The sequence below is a fragment of the Arachis ipaensis genome, chromosome B10 (assembly GCF_059453495.1).
Source record: "Arachis ipaensis isolate K30076 ecotype BB chromosome B10, ASM5945349v1, whole genome shotgun sequence".
Taxonomy (NCBI): Eukaryota; Viridiplantae; Streptophyta; class Magnoliopsida; order Fabales; family Fabaceae; genus Arachis; species Arachis ipaensis.
This window is the reverse complement of record NC_142435.1, coordinates 106,190,033-106,210,677: the sequence shown is the minus strand read 5'-3', so window position 1 is coordinate 106,210,677 and position 20,645 is coordinate 106,190,033. Positions and strand designations below refer to the sequence as shown.

Genomic DNA, 20,645 nt, shown 5'->3' with positions numbered 1-20,645 from the left:
AAATCGTTTTTCATTCACAACTTCGATACAACTAACCAGCAAGTGCATTGGGTCGTCCAAGTAATAAACCTAAGGTGGAACGGAAGTGGTTGTCAAGCACGCGTTCGTGGGAGAATGATGATGATTGTCACGTTCATCACATTCAGGTTGAAGTGTGAATGAATATCTTAGAAGCGGAATAAGTTGAATTGAATAGAAAAAAAAGTAGTACTTTGCATTAATCTTTGAGAAAAAGCAGAGCTCCACACCTTAATCTATGGAGTGCAGAAACTCTACTGTTGAAAATACATAAGTGATGAAGGTCCAGGCATGGCCGAGAGGCCAGCCCCCATGATCTAAGAACCAGACGTCCCAAGATGATCAAAATATCATAAGATAATCCAAAGATGTCAAATACAATAGTAAAAAGTCTTATTTATACTAAACTAGTTACTAGGGTTTACAGAAGTAAGTAATTGATGCATAAATCCACTTCCGGGACCCACTTGGTGTGTGCTTGGGCTGAGCTTGAATGTTACACGTGCAGAGGCTCTTTCTGGAGTTGAACGCCAGGTTGTAACGTATTTCTGGCGTTCAACTCTGGTTTGTGACTTGTTTCTGGCATTTAACTCTGGACAGCAGCGTAGAACTGGCGTTCAACACCCTTTTACGTCATCTAAACGCGGCCAAAGTATGGACTATTATATATTGCTGGAAAGCCCTGGATATCTACTTTCCAACGCAATTGGAAGCACGCCATTTTGATTTCTGTAGCTCCAGAAAATCTATTTTGAGTGCAGAGAGGTCAGAATCCAACAACATCAGCAGTCCTTCTTCAACCTCTAAATCTGATTTTTGCTCAAGTCCCTCAATTTCAGCCAGAAAATACCTGAAATCATAGAAAAACACACAAACTCATAGTAAAGTCCAGAAATATGAATTTAACATAAAAACTAATGAAAATATCCCTAAAAGTAACTAGATTCTACTAAAAACATACTAAAAACAATGCCAAAAAGCGTATAAATTATCCGCTCATCAGTCATCATTTGTGTATGTATGATAAGGACAATAGTCAAAGTTTATTAAACATTATCCAGGAAAATGCCTATTCATACTATTAAAGTTTCTTAATATATGATAAACTAAATTGAACTCAATGCATCTAAAATATTTTCTATTATATATCTAATATTTGAATTGAATCAATCCACTGTGGGGATAGAAGGAGTAGCTCCGATCTTTTTCACTCAACGAAACAGGATCCAGGTGAGTCCACACAATCTTTGGAGGAGATTGGAGGTGGCCAATACTATCGTAGGTTGCCCAGAGGGGTTGCCAAAGATAGTTGTAAGGGAGAGAGAGAGAGAGAGAGAGAGAGAGAGAGAGAGAGAGAGAGGGGGGGGGAGAATGGTGGATAGAGAAAGGGATTCAAAAATGAGGGACGCTGGCTTCGTATTTTCAATTTAGGTTAACCTTACTGTTAGATTTACCGTTGAATAAATCTAATGGTGATGTTTTCAAGGTTACAAAAACATAGTGTTTCTCTAATTAGGCCTAGTGGCCTACCGATGGATTTATCTGCCCGTAAGTTTGACCTTCAACTTCGTGCCTCTTTTTTTGTTTTTTTCCTCTAATTATTACCAAATAAAATCCACCAAGAATACTTTGACCTGACAAATTTATTGTCTCAACTGCTGGTAAATCCAACAGTAAAGCTGTCGCTAAAGTGTGACTAAAAGGATCTCCTTTCGTCTGAAACCCCAACTGATAAGCCACATCCTGCAGGGTAATCGTCAGCTCCCCACAGGAGAATTGAAAAATGTATGACTCTGAACACCACCTCTCGATCAAAGCAGACACCGGCGTCCAGCCAATCATGATCCAATTCAAGCTTGTAGCTACATGTCCAAAGCCTGCTTATATAAGGAATGGCCTAGCTAGCTCGTTGGGCTGTGTTAATATATTTTTTCTAGTGCATAAGATCTTATCACTTGAAAAAAACAAACAAAATTATATAAAATTCTGACTACAAAAAGTATAAATTTTATACACATTGAATGCATAATTTAAATTTTTTACCATTTGCTAAAGCCTTTCGACAATATGATTATCCCTATCTAGTTTATACAGGTTCTGCTCATACCCTCTCAACAAGTAGTACTGCATCTGTACAGTCTATTGACGGAGAAAAATTATTGGTTTAGAATTTTCACAAATATAATCTCGTCGAAGTATAGATCCAAACCAACAATTAACCCTCAATCAAAGTTTAATTTTGTTTGTCACAATACAAACCAATAATAACCGAGAGTATTTAAACCTCGGGTCGTCTCTCAAAGGAATTGCAGGAAAGTGTGCATATTATTGGTTATGAGATATTTTTTAGGGTTTGAAATGATGAACGGAAAATGTAACTTGCAAGAAAGTAAAGCTACAACTAAGGAACTATAAATGCTAAAACGCACTCATGGCAAGGATTTAAAGTCAAGGTTTCCTATCCTAGATCATTGACCACAACACGATAATTACAAAGAGTTAATTCCACTTAGTCAAGTGGACATAATTGATCCTAAAACCAACTAACAAACCTAAATTACCAATCACACTGGACATCAATGACATCAACGAACCTAAGTCCTCAATACCAAATCAAGAGTGCTAAAAATCTACCATAAAACTAAGCAAAGCATTTTATCAAATATGTGGTGTACATAAAAATAAGAGCATGGTAAATTGCAAGAATAATAAAATCTAAGACAACCAATTGCAAGAAATCAATAAAGACAACTAAATTAAATCATAATAAAACATAAAACATTAAATTGCATTAAAGAAAATCAAAATCCAACAAGGGTTCATGAAAGTAAAAATGGCAACATAGAGAAATTAACAAGAGAAATTAAGAAGATTAAGACAATAGAACAAGAAAAATTAAAGAAAACTAAATCAAAACATATATTTAACCCTAAATCTAAGAGTAAATTAAGCACAAACCCTAAATTCTAGAGAGAAGAGAGAGCTTTTCTCTCTAGAAATCTAACCTAAAGCATGGCTAAAACTATACTATGACTACTCGGATCATTCTCCCTTCAATTCCTGGTTCAATAGCATTAGAAATTGGTTGGATTGGGCCCAAAATGCTCCAGAAATCGCTGGTCACGTGTTGCCTTAAGTGAGTAATGTTTTTTGTATTTTGCGTACGCGGCACTTTGACTATGTATGCGGACGTCTTAACGCACGTTCACCATAGACAATTATATATCATTTTGAAGTCCCGGATGTTAGCTTTCTAATTCCACTTGAATCGCCTCATTTGGAGTTCTGTAGCTCAAGTTATAATCACTTGAGTACAAAGAGGTCAGGATTGACAGCTCTACAAATCCTTCACTTCTTCATGAATTCTCTACTTTTGCATGTTTTTCCTTCATCCTTCTAAGCAATCCTTGCCTCCTAAACCTTAAATACTTATACAAACAAATCAAGGTATCGAATGGAATAAAAGTGAATTGCCACCTTCAACTGGTGGATCAACCGGTTGCTACATGATCTTTCTTCTACTTTCCTTTTTGCTTATGGTAAATCATCCTGAAAGATAGAAAACAGGATAGTAAGATGAGTAAATTCAAAAGCAAGGAAGCATAGGTTGTTGGAATGAGGTAAGAATCACTAAAATGAAGTGAGTTAATAAGGTTGTGACATTAATGAAAATAGTGCGTGAATTCTAAATTGTGCGCGGTATAGAACTCACACATTAGCATTTAAAAGCTATGTCACAATTACACAAAAGAAGTATGCACTTCACTCATTTTAGTGTACTTGAGATACTTTGAAGGAAACTTGTAGGTTAAGACAAACAATTAAGTAATAAAGAAGCATAAAAGCACTCAAGCAAGAATCAAGCAATTGTGAAATAGATAATGAATGAAAATTAGTTGATGTGCAAGAAAACTTAGCAGACAAAGAAACATGTGGAACTCACACATCAATCAATGACACACTTTGAATTTCTGCTCGCATTACCTAATTGACATAAAGTGGGGCACATGGGTGTTATGCAACTTAGGAAAAGAGCGATATAAGGTAAAATCAATCACATAGCAAGCATGGTCCATATAGCTTGAGAATTTTAAAAAGATGTCCTTAGGTGAGCTTACGAACCAATTTCATAATTTTATGATGTAACTGCATTAACTAGGCGATGTAAATGAAAACCAACATAATTTTAAAAAGATGGGGCACATGGGTGTTATGCAACTTAGGAAAAGAGCGATATAAGGTAAAATCAATCACATAGCAAGCATGGTCCATATAGCTTGAGAATTTTAAAAAGATGTCCTTAGGTGAGCTTACGAACCAATTTCATAATTTTATGATGTAACTGCATTAACTAGGCAATGTAAATGAAAACCAACATAAGTAAGCATCACCTAACAACAAATGCATCAAATAAAAACAATTGCCTAATGATAGATATTGAAATCGAATCACGTGGTGGCCAAAACATGCAATTCAAACGTTTTAGAATGCGTTGAAGGCAACTTTATAAGTACTTCGTCTACACAAGTATCAAGCAAGCAAAATTTAGTACCAAGCAACAAATTATAACATCAATCACAATCCAACAATGAATAATTTAGTAGCAAGAAATAGCAAATCAGATTAATAATCCAACACTTTTCACCTAGTTTAACTTATACTAACAACCTAATCCACTAAAACAAGAAATTAAACTAACTAACTAGCCAATTAAAGAAGATAGTAGTCGAAGGAGGGAAAAAAGAGAAGAGAAGAGAAAATAAGAAAAGAAGTGAAGAGAAGAGAAGAAAAGAAAAATATGTGAAACAGGGGAGTCATGCATACGCGGAACCATGTATGCATACACATGACATGATTATTCTTTTTAGGGCTCATGTACGCGAGCTATATGCACGCGGAAGGAAGTTCGCGTACGCAAACAGCTTGTACGCGGATAGTGCTCTCTGTTTGAGGGGGTTGCGTACGCGAAGGTGACCGCGTACGCGAAATGATCCAAAAAAGCAGGGTTGCATACGCGGCATAGGGCCACGTACGCGGGACTATCAGGGCACCAAAATTTTTTTTTTACACCCTTCAAGAGTTCACCACATATAAGATACAACTAATTCCTAAACTCTAAGACCCAAAACAAAGAAAATTCACTTTCTCAAGCAAATATTCAACATAGAAAAAGGAAAAGTAGAAGATCTTACCAAGACTTAAACATAAACAAGACTTTCCAAGACTTAAACATACAATGCAAAAGAAAAAAAGTAATTCAAAATAAGATTATTACCTATTCAAATATGCAACCTAAAACAAAAATTTACTCAAGCAACTAACATCTAAGAGTAATATATCCAAGAATGATAAAAAGAGGGGGCACCTAACAATGAAAACTCAATTTATTCATCAACTATATACAAAAGAGAAGGTGGAAAGAATTTACCATGGTGGGGTGTCTCTCACCTAGCACTTTTAGTTATAGTCCTTAAGTTAGACATTTGGTGGGATTCTTGTCAAGGTAGCTTATGCTTGAATTCTTCCTTGAATCCCCACCAATGTTTGCATTTTCTATAGCCTCTGGGATCCCAAACTAGGTGTACCAAGCTTCCAAGGAATCTCAAGCAAGTAACAAGACCCCAAAGTTGTTGATTCTCAAATTGTATTCAGGGGTCCCAAACCTTGTTTGTCAACACCCTTCCTTCTTGATCTTCATGCTTCCATTCGGGTGTCATCACTTCAGAATTCTCATTTTAGCACCAAACTTTCCTCCTAGACTCATTCAATTTAGCATTCCTCCAACCATGGGACCTAAGCCTTGAGGGTTCAACCTTAATGAGCCTAACATTATTTTGCCAACCACTACACAACTCTCTCTTACTCTTCAATCCACAAAGAGTTCTAAGTTGACCATCCGTTTCAAGCAAACCATATTCAAATGGGACAATAAAGCTAAGAGTTATGAATTTTACCCACTCAAATGATATAATGGACGGTTGCTTAGTGAGAAAGGTCCTAACCGGCTTTGGCAAGGTGATTGCAACTCCCTTTTCCTCTTCTTGAATTACCTCCACCTCTTGACAAGCTTCCTCAATTTCAATTCTTTGTTCACCAACTTCTTCTACACATTCCTCATTGCTCAAGTCATGTGTTGGAGGTTGTGCACGGTCCTCTTTATCATCAATTTCACAACACAATGAGGAAGGTTCAACAATCTCAAATAGCACATTGGTTAGTGTGAAATCATCTTCAATGGTGGGGCTTGCAGCTTGCTCAACTTCTTCCAATCTTTCATCATTCATAATATGCCTTAGAGGTTGTACTTTATCCTCCTCAACATCAATTTTAAGCTCAATGGAAGAAGGTTCTACAACCTTGGAATCCACCTCACACTCAACTTCTCCTATATCTTCTACCACTTCTTCCTCTTCAACAATTTTGGCATCCTCCACTTGTTCCAATACAAACGTCCACTCATCATCCTCCACTTGAGTTTCTAACCTCTCTTTCATACTCCGCTCTTTAATTGATTCTCCACATTTGGCCATGGGAGTAATTTGAGTGTATAAGAGTTGTGAGACAAAATTACTTACTACCTCAGTCAAGGTAGCTATGAATTCTACTTGCATCCTTTAAGCTTCACATCTCTCTTGAAGAAATGAAATGAGAGTGTCATTCATGAGTGTTTGAGGTGGAGAGGGGTTCATTGTTTTGGAAAAAGGTTTCATAATTGAAAGGTGGTTCATATTGGTGAGAGCATTGAGGTGATATATATAGAATTTGTGGCTCATGGGAGTATTGGTATTAGAATAGGGGAGGTTCTAAGTATAGTTCACATGGCTCATATGGTTGTTGGTATGGTGGATATGGGTTAGGATCATATAGAGGTGTTTGGTGGTATAGGAATTATGAGTATGGTGGTTGAGGGCTATGTTAAGGAGGGGGTTCATAAGTATATGGTGGTTGTGGTTGATAACCACAAGAAGACTGATAAACCCCTATTTTATGATTCATCTTGTGCTCAAATTGAGTATTTTTATCAATTCTTCACCCACTTATTCATATGAATTGCATGGTTTTACTTTATCTTCCTTATTTTATAATATATGTGAAAACATGTTTCCTATGCTTTAAAAATATTAATGTTAATTATCCTTTATTACCATTCGATGCCGTGATCTGTGTGTTAAGTATTTTCAGGCTTCATAGGGCAGGAATGGCTTAGAAGACAGAAAGGAAATGATAAACCCCGATTTTGTGATTTATCTTGTGCTTATATTAGGGGATTTCACCACCTTTTTCCACATTTATTCAATGAAATAGCATGATTTTGTAATTCTCCCTTGAATTTTGTTTAAGTGTAAAAACATGATTTTTAGGCCCTAAATTGGTAATTTTGATTTGCTTTAATTCCATTCGATGCCTTGATGTGTGTATTGAGTGATTTCAGGTTTATAAGGCAAGTATTGGATGGAAGAAATGAGTAGAAAAGCATACAAGGGGAGAATGTATGAAGAAACAAAGATTGGGAATGCATCCAAGGACGCGCACGCGCACAAGGCACGCACGCACAAAAGTGGTCTCGCCTATAGACGCGCACGCATACATGCCGCGTCCGCGCGGATGGAGAATTTGCCAATCGATGCGCACGCGCACATGGCGCGCACGCGCCAGTACTCTCACGTGGGCCACTTAAAGGCAAAACGCTGGGGGCGATTTCTGAGCTGCCCAGGCCCAAATCTAACTTGTTTCTGAGTGTATTTCATGCAGAATTGAAGTCCAAGCAAAGGGGGAGCAATTAGTTTAGCCAACATGAGCCTTTAGTTAGTTTTCTAGAGAGAGAAGCTCCCTCTTCTCTCTAGAATTAGGTTAGGATTAGGTTAGATTATCTTAGATCCATGTTTAATTACTTGATCTCATCTTTTTTTTTTATAATTTCTCATTTCTACATCTTGATCCTCTTATTTGTGATGTTAATTTCTCAATTTGCTCTCTTTTGTGATGATGAACTCATGTTGGATTTGGTTTACATTTAATGCAATTTTGATGTTGATGTTCTTTTTATTGATGAATTGAATTGTGTTCTTACCCTTCTTGCACTTAGTAGTTGTTAGATTTTATTATTCTTGCAATTTATGATGTTCACTTCTATTGCACTCTATGTGTTTGACGAAATGTTCTCTTTAGTTTTTGAGTAGTTTTTGTCAACTCTTGGTCTAAGCCAAGGGAATTGAGTAAACTTGAGTCATTGGGTATGATGGATTTGGTGATTTGAGAACCCATGGTGATCAATTTGATACCCATTGATGCTAACCCACTACTAAGTTAATTAGTAGGTAGGTTAGGACTTAAGGGTTGATGTGATCAAACCTATTTGACGTACTTCAAGCTTAGGAGTAAATGTTACGTACTTAAAGCTTTTGGGAAGTAGACTTAATGGGTTGGCCTCTCACAATTATCCAAATTTGGTTTGTTGACAAGGATCGTGATCTCAGTTACCTAAGTCTTAGCCAAGAGTTCTTTATCTTGCTTTCTTTACCTACTTACTTAATTTACTTTCTTGCCATCTCATGAACCACCCCCCCTTTACCCCTTCATAGCCAATAATTGAGAACTACATTGTTTCCTAGGGAGACGACCCGGAGTCCAAATACTTCGGTTTATAAATTTAAGGGTTTGTTACTTGTGACAACTCAAGTTTTTGCATGTGCGGACTCATTGTTTGGTTTAGAAACTATACTAGCAACGAGAGTTCATTTGTGAATTCTAAACCCATCAAAAGTCCGTTCATCAAAATGGCATCGTTGCCAGGGAAACACAATGGTGCTATGTTATTGGCTATTGTATATATTGTGAATAGCTTGAATTTTGGTTTGTTTGCTAGTTTTTGCTAGTTTATGATTTTATCTTCTTTGTTTTTTATTAATCTTTGTTTTTATTTTCTCTTTCACTATGAATTTTCATCCTTTTGGCTATGAGTGTAGTTAAAACTATGTTGTAGGAAATGAAAGCTCCAATGAGGATATACATCAAGGATTTGGAAATCAAGGATGGGAGAAACCTCAAGCTTATGAACAACCTTCATGGCAACAACCTCCTATGAACTCTTATGGGTATAATCCTGATCCTAATGTGTATCAATCCAATGTGTGTGATAATCCTCATTGTGGTTGTCAACCACAATCATTATATGCATGTGATCCTATTCCTCAATATAGCCATACACCATACTCACAAGCCTCACACCACCATTCAAATCCATATGACCATAACTCATACACACCATATCAACCACCATATGAACCACATCTAGAACAACCACCATTCAAACACCAATACTCCCAAGAACCACAAATTCCACATACACCACCTTAAGAATTCCACCAATATGAACCACCTTCCAACATCAACAATCTTCCCTCAAACACTAAACCCTATCTTTCACCACCACCTCCCGACGAAGCCTTCATATTAAAACTGAGAGACCTTGAATCTCGTATCTTAAGGCGACAAAAGGAGGATGAAACTAAGTTTAAGGAGCTAAGAGCAAGGATAGCTAGCATGGTAGAAGCCGTGAATCACCTAACATCCCACCTAAGCTCATGCACCCTAAGTACCCCTATTGTTGAATGTGGAGAAACAACCAAGGAGCGTCGTGAAGGAATGAACTTGAAGCTCCATGGTAAGGAAGAAGAGTTGAAGCAAGAAGTGCAACAAGAGGAGAAGACAGAGATTGGCGAACAAAAGGAAGTAGTGGATGGATGTTTGGGATATGTTGAGTACATAAAGGATGTTAAAGAGGAGAGTAAAGTTGCAAAAGTAAACGGAGAGTTGAAGGAAATTGATCAAGAAGTGGACTCCATCACCAGTGATTTTTTGCCCATATGGATCAATCCCTTTGACGACCTTGTTGAGCCTCCTCCCAATGGACTAGAAAGCAAGGTTGAGGAGAGTGTGCAACCTCCAAAACCTGTTGTGAATAAAGAACTGGAAGAATTGTTCCACGCAACAAGCCCTCCTATCTATGATAATTTCGCATCAACATATGATCCTTTCCAGTTTGAAGAGTCCTTCCCCAAAATGCTTAGACTTGATGATGAGGTAGACTTCACTAAACCTCCCGTCTATGATGAGAGTGATTGGGAAGAGATAGAAGAAATTAGTGAAGAAGAATGTGAACTTGAGGAAGCCTGGCAAGAGGAGAAACTTGAAAGACCTTGCCAAGTGGTGGAAACCTCTAGAAGAGGATGGACGGGAGTAGAGCATGCTCTACCAAGATCTTTGGAAACTCCTCCACCTAGTTTGTCATCCAATCCTTCGCTTGAGTGGGTAAAACTTCTAACTCTCAGCTTTATTATCCCACTTGAGTATAGTCTGCTTGAGACGGATGGCCAACTTAGGGCGCCTTGTGGACTTAAGCGAAAGAGGAGGATGTTTAGTGGTTGGCGTTCTAAATCTAGACTCATTATGGTTGGAAGCTCAAAATTGAAGAGCATGGATTGGTGTAATGCCCAATTAAATGGGTCTAGAAGGATAGTTTGGTGTTTTCATGAGAATTCATTTTTCACATCACTCGGACAGAATCAAGGCAATCAACTAGAAGACGGGTGCGAAGATAAAGTATGGGATCCTGGATCACATCATAGTAATCAATTTTGGGAGCTCATATTTTGGAGAGAACCTCACCAAAGCTTGGTGAAGATGGTTGGAACTTCTGACAACCGATTGAAGAACAAGCACTCTTGGAGGTTCAAGGATGGATACAAGCATAAGCCACCTTGACAAGGGGCCTCCTAAATGTCCAACTTAAGGACTTAAACCAAAAGTGCTTGGTGGGAGACACCCCACCATGGTAAACTCTTTTCATTCTCTTGTAGATATAATGAATGAATGAATTGAGTTCTATTGTACATAATTTCTTAACTTCTTAGTATATTTTGCTTGCTTGCTAAGGTGTTTATACATTCTATGCTTTAATTAGGGATGATTCTTTGAACTTGAGTTTTTGCTTGAATTACAAGTTTCCTCAATTTGTTTGAAAAATCCCCAATACTTCAAAAATGTGTTTAATTTTACATCTTAGCTAGTCTAGAGTCTTAGAGAAGGATGGAAAGGTTATGAGTTCTTTTTGATGCTCCTTAAAAAAAAACACCAAGCCACGTGCAAGCGCATAGCACGCGTGCGTCGGCTGCACATTTTAGCTTTCTGGGCCAAGGACCAGAGAATTGTGCCACTTTTGGGCCAACTCTGTGCCTCAACCCATGCGGACGCATGCTGTACGCGTCCGTGCCACCCCCTGTTTCTTCACCCACGCATTGGCACACTTGGCGCCTCCGCGCCCATTCAATAAGCTCAAGCCATCCACGCGAACGCACACAGTGTGCGCGCGCGTCGATGCATCTTAGCATCACCCAGGCCAAAGGACCTGAGAGTTATGCCAACTCTGGACCTCTTTTGTGCCTCTAGCCCAGCACAGCCGTGCGGACGCTCACCGTACGCGTCCGCGCCGATCCTCAATTCGCCTATCTACGCGTAGGCGCGTATGGTGCTTCCGCGCCACTTCCTTATTTTCTCACCCACGCGGACGCGCACGGTGCGCGCACGTGTGGATTCAATTTTTTTACTTACCCCAGGGTCGCGAAGCCCTAGCGCATTCGCGCAACCCCCTTTCGTCCCTCACCCAACGTCTCTTCTCCTTTCTCCCTCCACAACCGGCAACACCACCGCCGCCGTCGCCGCGCACCGCAACCCCCTCTTCCTCGCTCTCTCTTTTTTTCACTCCTAGTCTCTCTCTCTCTCTCTCTCTCTCTCTCTCTCTCTCTCTCTCTCTCTCTCTCTCTCTCTCTCTCTCTATCAACCGCCCTCCCTGCTCTACCTCCGTTCCTACTCTCTGCTCCACCACCACCAAGCAACCGCGATGCCATTGTCACCGGAGTGGGCATCGCCGCTGGCCGCCCCACATTGCTGCCTTCTCTGTCCTTTTCTCCCATTTCTGCTTCCACTCTACCTACAGGTTTCACAACCTGAACCTCCACTCTGTCTTTCTCTTACTGCTTATTGTTAATATTAGTATAGTTAGATTAGTTAGTTAGTTTAGTGTAATTAGGTGGTTAGCGAATCTGGGCTGAGTAGTAGATTTAGGTTTATCTGAATTTTTGCTGCTGTGTGAAATTTCCCTGTTTCCTTGATTTGTTCTGAGCTCATTTGATATGTGATGTTGTGTTTTAAACCATGATTTTTGGTCATTATTCCAAGAAAGAATGGTATCTATTGCTGGCTGAATTAATCTATATTGCTTACTGCTGTTTGTGCTGCTTGTTGGCTTACATACCCCTTTTCATATGAATTCACTTCTGGCTTCTGTTTGTGATTGTCACTAAGTTTATATGAAATTGACTTGATTATCTGAATTTGGAAAACAGCCAATTTGCTACTGAAATGCTGCCGAATTTTTCCTAACCATGTTCCATGAATTAACAATGCTTTAATTGATGCAATAAGCTTCTATTTGATGACTTCTGTATCAAAAGACTTTTGTTGCCTAATTGGTTTTAGAAAACCCTCAAGAACAAGTTTTGGTCGTACTTATCAACTTTTTTGCTTGTTATGCATGATGACTTGCTATATGCATTGCATGATTGAGTAAACTCTCAGATTGACCATGAACTTGGTTTTCATTTGAATTTGAGCCCAATTTGCTTACTTTCACAAGGTTGATGATTTCTTCTACCTGCGTGGCTAATGTGATTCATTTTCTCTACGCCCAAATTACCTTTAGTCACATGGAACATATAATTTTCAACCCTTATCTTAACTTTGTGACATTCATGGCTCGCTGAAATTTGGTATTTGAATTTCACTTATGTGCATTGTTCACTGTAATTCTTATTTCACCAACACCACTAGTGATCTTTACATTGATTGATGGTCTGTTTCATATTAGTTGCTTTCTAGCTATATCATATTTCATCATCAATGACTTGTTGTATTTCATGATTGTGAGTGTGCTTACATTCCTATTTTGTACATTCCCCTTTGAATTGAGCCGGTAACCACCATGTCACTGATTTTCAAACTGATTTCTAACTTTAATCTGTTTAACCAACTAACTTCTTTTGGTTTTCAACTTAACTCTTTTGATCATTATTTTGGATATGGTGTTTCCTAGGCTTAGTAAACGAGTAATGTGCAAATGTGGTTTGAATTCTTGGTTGAAGTTTGGTTTGAATTCTGAATTCTGTTGCTTGCATTCCAAGAAATCCCTTTACTTTATTCACTTCATGAATATGCTTTGCTTTGAGTGCTTTGTATCTGTTTGCCTATCTGCTTATATTATATCATCTCTGTTTTTCAGGATGTTAGACAAAGGAAAGGCTATAGCCACTACCTCCAAAAAGAGAAAGTGCTCTAAGACCTCTACCCCCTCTCCTTATGCAAACTATGCTAAGAATCCCCTGAACGAAGAGGATAAGGAAAATCAGATGCTACCACACACTGACCCAATCAAATTCCCAAACCTCTACTGTGAGCTATGCTTCTCCGACTTCCGGTAGAAGAATCTAAACATTGAGAAGAAACTGCTCCTTCCTAATGATGTGAGGCATGCCATTAACACCCGCATTCTGGAGTTAGGATTGGATTTTGTTGACAGAGATTTGGGGAGGGTGAACACTTCATGGGTGAGAGAATTTTATTGTAACTTCTTCAGAGCCACTCTTGATTCAGTTTAGCTGTGGGGTAGAGAGATTATGATCACTGAGGCTGCCATTGGGGATGCACTACTCTGCCACCATCGTCCTGACGACACCTGCGCTTATAAGCAGGAAGAGATAGCCATCCATTGCATGACATTTAACTATGAGGCGTTTAAGCGCGTGATTGCCACACTGATGCTCCTTGGGTGATGGATTCTGGGAACAAGAAGCCCAAGGGGATGCGCTTTGCTTATCTGTCGAAGGAAGCCAAGACCTGGCAGCATATCTTCGCCCACTATGTCCTACCCACCACTCACTTCTCAGAGATTCCTATGGATATGCTGGTTCTGATTGGGTGTGTGATAGAGGGGAAGGAGGTAAACTTTCCTCGGCTGACCAGGAAAAGTATGTGGCACACGCATATCCGTGGTCTGCTGCCCTTTCCTACACTGATCACCAGTATGATTGAGATGGCTGATGTTTCGTGAGAGGATGATAACGTAACACCACCACCCCCAGATGAGGACGAGAAGGAAGTTACCATTCCATGGGGTGGGTGGGTGCACGAGAAGCCCCCACCCAAACGCCGTTCCCGAGCTAGAGCAGTGGAGGAGGCAACTCAGCCCTCATCGTCAGCAATAGCAGCAGAACCCCCTCTACTTCAGCAGCAGCAGCATCCTTACCACCACCACCAGCACCTGAGCCGACTTATCTGTTGGTGCGGCACCTGCTTCGCTTCATGGAGCGCCTCGAGCGTCGTTCCATGCGACGTCTCGACCGCATCGACCAGGTGTTTGTATTACAGGGCATCGAGCTACCGCCGTTCCCAGACTCTCCTACTTCCGACGAGCAGGATCAGGAGGAGGAGCTGGCTGAGGAGCCGACTCATCAGGATACACCTCCAGAGACATAGGCCACCACTAAGGTCCAGCAGCTTCCTGAGGATCCACAGTCACAGCCAGAGCCACAGCCAATCCTAGTCCCACAACCTGAGCCTGAGCCACAGCCCGGCGCGATTGTTGACCCCCATCCCGAGCTTCAACTGTAGCATCGATGACGATTCTTGATTCTAAAGTGTGGGGAGGTCACCGCTCGTGACCGGTGTTTACATTTATGTGGTGAACTTTCGGACATCTATTTCTAGTTTCTGCTATTTTATTTTATTTCGTACTTTATCTTTTAGATCATTTTGGGATTACTGTACATATTTGCTATTGTGGATACTCTTGTTTTGGTTGTTGCATACTTTTAGTATATATATATATTGCATCTTAGTTTTTGATTGTGATTAGAAAATGTTTTGGGATTGTTAAAAAAATCTAGTTAACCCTTTTTTATATAAGAATTGTGTTTTGATTGAAAAAGGGGTAAACTAGGAAAATTTTTAAAATTTTCTAAATCACAACATTGCACTGGAATAAGCTTAGTCAATATGATGAAAATTTTCAAGAAATTCATTTTTAGGGTACCACCCAATTGGTTGAAAAAAAAAATTTTTAGAACCTGCTTGAATTATACACTTGTGGATCATGTTTTGAGCAAAGAACACAAGCATGTGAGATTTGAGCCTAATTGTGTGGTTACATCCTATGACCACTTACTTTCATTCTTGTGTGCATTATTCTCTTCCTATGATTGTAATCTTTGATTTGTTTGATTCTTTATGTCCATTATTTTGTGAATACATGCATTTATATAATTGAGGCCATTGTTCAAATAGCTCACTTACCAAAATAGCTAACCTTTTATCTTCCATTGTTAACCAATCTTGAGCCTATGCTTAACCCATTTGTTCATAATTGTAGCACATTACAAGCTTAAGTGAAAAAATAATAAATGTCCATTGGTTGGATCTTTGATTAGCTTAGGCTAGTGAGAGTGTTCATTACTTGATTTTGGGAAGGTTGGATACATTGGTTAGAGATAAAAGTATGTTTATGTTTTGTTGAAAATTTCTCAAGAATTGGGTACATACTCATGTATTAATCATATGTAAACCATATGCATTGATGTTCTTGTATATATTTCAGCTTATAAAAAAATGAATTTAGAAAATTTACAATGCAACAAGAAGGGAACAAAATGTCCCAAAGTTTGAAGTTTAATAAAAATCAATGCATATGTAAGGTATTAAAAAGGAAATGCATGAGTGTGTGAAAAGTGAAGAATAGATAGCTAGGTTTGTTTAGAATTGTTTAGGTTGTCATAGGTTAGGTGGGAAGTTTAAGTTAATCAAATATTCAAATTTCAAGCTCACTTGACCATATGCATCCTACTTTGACTTAGCCCCATTACAACCTATGGGAAGTCCTCTTGATATTTGTATACATGCATAAAGTAATTGTTGATTGTTAGATGAAAAACAAATCTTGGAAAGCATGATTAGGGGAGAATTGAGTGAATCAAACCCATACACTTGAGTGCATAGAGCGGATACACATCCGGCGAGGGTTCAATCGCTCAATTACATGTTTCCACCCATGATCATCTTTTCTTGCAAGTTTGTGAACTCTCTCAATGATTTAATCCAATTGTGGTTTGCTTTGATTGCTAATACCTTAGCCCTTGTGCTTGCATGTGTATTCTTGAAAATTGATTTATTTTGACTAAGCCATTACATCATGTAGATAGGTTGCATATAGATGACTGCATTTAGTTAGTTACATTGAATAAATGTTAATACCCTTTGCTTCTTTCTTGATTTTAGCATGAGGACATGCTTAGTTTAAGTGTGGGGAGATTTGATAAACCCCGATTTCGTGATTTATCTTGTGCTTATTTTAGGAGATTTTACCACCTTTTCCCATATTTATTCAATGAAATAGCATGGTTTTGTAATTCTCCCTTGAATTTTGCTTAAGTGTAAAAACATGCTTTTTAGGCCCTAAATTGGTAATTTTGATTCGCTTTAATTCTATTCGATGCCTTGATGTGTGTGTTGAGTGATTTCAGATTTATAAGGCAAGTATTGGAGGGAAGAAATGAGTAGAAAAGCATACAAGGGGAGAATGCATGAAGAAACAAAGATTGGGAATGCATCCAAGGACGCGCACGCGCAAAAGTGGTCTCGCCTATAGACGCGCACGCGTACATGCTGCGTCCGCGCGGATAGAGAATTTGCCAATCGACGCACACGCGCACATGGCGCACACGCGCCGGTACTCTCACGTGGGCCACTTAAAGGCAAAATGCTGGGGGCGATTTCTGAGCTGTCCAGGCCCAAATCTAACTTGTTTCTGAGTGTATTTCATGCAGAATTGAAGTCCAAGCAAAGGGGGAGAAATTAGTTTAGCCAACATGAGCTTTTAGTTAGTTTTCTAGAGAGAAAAACTCCCTCTTTTCTCTAGAATTAGGTTAAGATTAGGTTAGATTATCTTAGATCCATGTTTAATTACTTGATCTCATCTTGTTTCTTTTATAATTTCTCATTTCTACATCTTGATCCTCTTATTTGTGATGTTAATTTCTCAATTTGCTCTCTTTTGTGATGATGAACTCATGTTGGATTTGGTTTACATTTAATGCAATTTTGATGTTGATGTTCTTTTTATTGATGAATTGAATTGTGTTCTTACTCTTCTTGCACTTAGTAGTTGTTAGATTTTATTATTCTTGCAATTTATGATGTTCACTTCTATTGCACTCTATGTGTTTGACGAAATGTTCTCTTTAGTTTTTGAGTAGTTTTGTCAACTCTTGGTCTAAGCCAAAGGAATTGAGTAAACTTGAGTCATTGGGTATGATGGATTTGGTGATTTGAGAGCCCATGGTGATCAATTTGATACCCATTGACGCTAACCGACTACTAAGTTAATTAGTAGGTAGGTTAGGACTTAAGGGTTGTTGTGATCAAACCTATTTGATGTACTTCAAGCTTAGGAGTAAATGTTACGTACTTAAAGCTTTTGGGAAGTAGACTTAATGGGTTGGCCTCTCACAATTATCCAAATTTGGTTTGTTGACAAGGATCGTGATCTCAGTTACCTAAGTCTTAGCCAAGAGTTCTTTATCTTGCTTTCTTTACCTACTTACTTAATTTACTTTCTTGCCATCTCATGAACCAAACCCCCCCCCCTTTACCCCTTCATAGCCAATAATTGAGCACTATATTGTTTCCTAGGGAGATGACCCGGAGTCCAAATACTTCAGTTTATAAATTTAGGGGTTTGTTACTTGTGAAAACTCAAATTTTTGCATGTGCGGACTCATTGTTTGGTTTAGAAACTATACTAGCAACGAGAGTTCATTTGTGAATTCTAAACCCATCAAAAGTCCATTCATCAGGAAACATACAAGAATGGAGGGAAAGCACAAAAATGGAGTTTTGAAAAAAAGGCCGCGACGCGAACGCATGGACGACGCGAACGCGTGCCTAGCGCAAAATGGCAGCGACGCGTACGCGTGGACGACGCGGACACGTGCTTTGAGCGGAACGCAAATGACGCGTATGTGTGACTGACGCGTACGCGTGACCAGGAAAAACTTCAAACGATGCCAACACGTGACCCACGCGTACGCGTGATGGACGCCACGTACAAGAATCTGCAGAAAATACCCTCAGCGATTTCTGGGCCCCTTTCAGCCCAGATCCAAGCCCAGAAACACGGAATAGAAGCCAAAAAATGGGGGAATCGAAGAGGATGAGAGAGGGAACATTCATAATTCACAATTTTAGGTTTAGATGTAGTTTTAGAGAGAGAGGCTCTCTCCTCTCTCTTAGGATTAGGATTTAGGATTAGGATTTGGGATTTCTATTATGATTAGACTACTTCTCTTTAATCATAGGTTCAATGTTCCTTTAATTAATGTTTCTCTTCTACTTTTATTTATTCTAATACTTTTACTTGTATTTGACTTATGTTGCCAAAGTGGCTTATGAACCTTCTCATGTTAGATTTGAATATTCTATTTAATACATATTGAGGTATTTCAGATTTAAGATTGCTTACTTCAAATTTATGCTATTAATGCTTTTAATTTAATATAGATTTTTCTCCTTTTGGTTTTGGTTAAGTAATTGGTAACACTTGAGTTGTCAAACTCAGCAGTTGATTGAGATTTGAGAATTGCTGATTGGTTTCGATCGCTCTAAAGCTAGTCTTTCCACAGGAGTTGACTAGGACTTGAGGATTAAATTAATTAGTCCACTTGACTTTCCTTTATTTAGTAAGGGTTAACTAAGTGGGAGCAACAAACAATTCTCATCACACCTGATAAGGATAACTAGGATAGAATTTCCAGTTCTTATACCTTGCCAAGAGATTCTCTTAATTATTAATTTATTTTCCTTGCCATTTAAATTACTTGTTCCCTATTTTAAAAACCCAAAAATACACCTTTTTCCATAACCAATAATAAATCATACCTCCCTGCAATTCCTTGAGAGACGACCCGAGGTTTCAATACTTCGGTTATCAATTTTATTGTGTTTGCTTAAGTGACAACCAAACTTTTGTACGAAAGGATTCTCTGTTGGTTTTCTTTGGGCTACAGACATCCATTTCTCACTGCCTCTGCTGAGGTAGCCACATCTTCCACTGCCCCTTCATCTACTGCTGCCCAGCCACCACCACAGCACCTCCACCTACTTCAGAGCCCATTTATCTCCTCGTGCACCGACTCTTCGCACGCCTGGATCGTATGGAGCGTTGCAACAAGCGACGCTATGAGCACTTAAAGTTGATGATCCGATCCGACAGTGACATCCCCTCCGAGCCCGACACCCCTTCTGAGCCATCTGATGTAGAGGCGGATGATCATGAGGAGGCACGTTGATGCCAGGGCATTTTAGCCAGTTTCACTGACCTTTTCTTTACTGTTTTAGGGTAGTTTCATGCATTTTCTTAGGAAATAAGCAAGTTTTGGGTAGAATTTCACTTACATCTTGATTTAAGCATACATTGAGCACTTTACATGATTTCATGAGAATTTTGCATGAATTAGATGACAAATTGGATGATGCATGTCTCATGAAGTGGATTAGAAATTTGATGCACTGTATTGCTTGATTTCAGGACAAAGGAAGCAAGAAAGAGCCACGTTGGCAGCCATGTTAGTCTAACTAACGTGACCACCAACGTGGAATGGGAGCTAGCTTGCAACGTTAATGAGAAAAGTAATCGCCAATAACGTCCTCGAAAGCCATCATAGCCCACGTTAAGAGTCACGTTAACTAAGTTAACGTGAATTCTAACGTGGAAGAAAGAAATAAGGTCAACGTTAGTGACACTTACCTTTGTCACTAACGTTGGACCAAGCTCATAAGTGGCCATGTTAACTCAGTTAACGTGGACTCTAACGTTGGGAAGCAAAAGAAAAGCCAACGTTAGTGACACTCACCTTTGTCACTAACGTTGGCCAAGCTACAATGAGCCACGTTAGTTGCCATGTTAACTTAGTTAACGTGGAAGCTAACGTGGAGAAAGCAAGTGATCGCCAACGTTAGTGACACTTACCTTTGTCACTAATGTTGGAATGAGCCACAATGAGCCACTATGAGCCACGTTAACTCCCACGTTAACTTAGTTAACGTGGAAGCTAACGTTGAGGATAGGATAATGAGCCAACGTTAGTGACACTCACCTTTGTCACTAACGTTGGAGACGGCTATCATTACCACATTAGAAGCCACGTTAACTTAGTTAACGTGGACTCTAACGTGGGAAGTAGGGACACCTTGGAATGTTAGTGACAAAGGTAAGTGTCACTAACGTTCTCGAAGAATTGGCAAGCCTACGTCAAGAGCCACGTTAACTAAGTTAACGTGAACTCTAACGTAGGGGGAGGGAGGACTCTCAACGTTATTGGAAAAAGTGAGTCCCAATAACGTGTGCGAAGGATCAAGAGGCAACGTTAGTGGTCACGTTGATGCCACTAACATTGAAGTTAACGTGGATCATCCCTGGGTGAGGAACGTTAGTGAAAAAGGTGATTGTCACTAACGTTCTCAAA

At 39.2% G+C, this 20,645-nt stretch overlaps 1 pseudogene; it reads left to right on the top strand.

The window, feature by feature from the left end:
• Window positions 1-14,241: 14,241 nt before the first annotated feature.
• On the top strand, window positions 14,242-14,761 carry LOC148581200 (uncharacterized; annotated as a pseudogene).
• The last annotated feature ends 5,884 nt before the right edge of the window (window positions 14,762-20,645 follow it).